General features: G+C 54.3%; 1 long non-coding RNA gene across 1 annotated transcript in view; it reads right to left on the minus strand.

The window, feature by feature from the left end:
* Positions 1-664: 664 nt before the first annotated feature.
* Positions 665-1,164, minus strand: part of LOC119300664 — a 19,407-nt gene continuing 18,907 nt past the window's right edge. Inside the window, exon 3 of the long non-coding RNA XR_005146556.1 lies at positions 665-835. This is a non-coding gene — a long non-coding RNA (uncharacterized LOC119300664). The remainder of the gene's footprint in view (positions 836-1,164) is intronic.

Here is a 1,164-nt window from a genome sequence, read left to right on the forward strand (position 1 = left end):
AACACACACACACACACACTCACACAGAGAGCAGCGGGTGAAGGGAAAGAGGTACAACAGGGGTGCAAGGAGGTTGAGAAAAGAGAAAGAGAGGTAGAGGAGCATCAGCGGGGCAGCAGAGGAGATAGGCGAAAGGGGCAGCAGTGGAGACTCGGGAGAAGAAGCAAGAAGAAGGGTGCAGGAGAAGGAGAAGGATCTGAAGCAGCAACATGGGGTGATGGAGAAGGGGCGTGAGGAGAAGAGCAGCAGCAGTTTTATGGTTCAGAAAAGAGGCAAAGAAGCAGAGGAAGCGGGGATAAGAGGGCATCAGCAGGAAGGGAAAGGGAGTAGCAGAGACGTGGAGAGGAGCAGCAGATCGGCGCAAGAGGAGCTGCAGGTTGAAGATAAGAGAAGCAGGCAACAGGGGGAATGATCTAAGTGCGGCGGCGGCTGAGATGGATGGATGTTGCGGTGGATGGGGATGATGGAGGCTGCTGGTGCGGTGGCGCGGCGGCGAAGATGGTGGATGGGTGGCGCCGGGTGCTGGTGGCGCACCTACCACGCCGGCCTGGCCGTGGCGGCGGCCTGATATGGAGAAGAAGGCAGGGGAAAGAGAGAGAGAGAGGGAGATGTGACCAGGCCCAAGGGGATCGAAGAATATGGCTAGGGATTTTACCCCTCTCGATCAGATCTGCATTCTTCTTGTTTAGCCCTCCTTGTTTTCTTCTTTCTTCCCAAGTTGGTCCCCTTCTACTTCAGCTAGCCCCTGTAGGTTAATTCTTCTTCACACTCGACTCCCTCTGCAAAATGCAGCAACCGCAACCTCTTAGACACTCCAATATAGAAGGATTTGGGCCTTATCGCCCTTTTCTGCCAAAGATGGAGTAGTGTTGTAAATGTGACATAATATGAGTATTTGAATATCTTTCGAGTAAATAATGTGAAAATATGATAACAATTTGATGGAAAAAGGCTAAAAATATTATATGAGGAAATGCTCTATCAGTAGTGTGTGTGTGTGTGTGTGTGTAGTATTGTGTGTGTGTGTGTGGACATTGGCGGCCGTGGCGAGCTCACCGGCGAGGCGACGACGGGGCGGCGACGAAGGGGCGACGGGACGGGGCAGCGACGACGGGGCGACTGGACGGGGCGGTGACGACGGGGCGACGGGACGGGGCGGCGACG

Source organism: Triticum dicoccoides, chromosome 1B (assembly GCF_002162155.2).
Source record: "Triticum dicoccoides isolate Atlit2015 ecotype Zavitan chromosome 1B, WEW_v2.0, whole genome shotgun sequence".
NCBI classification, from domain to species: domain Eukaryota; kingdom Viridiplantae; phylum Streptophyta; class Magnoliopsida; order Poales; family Poaceae; genus Triticum; species Triticum dicoccoides.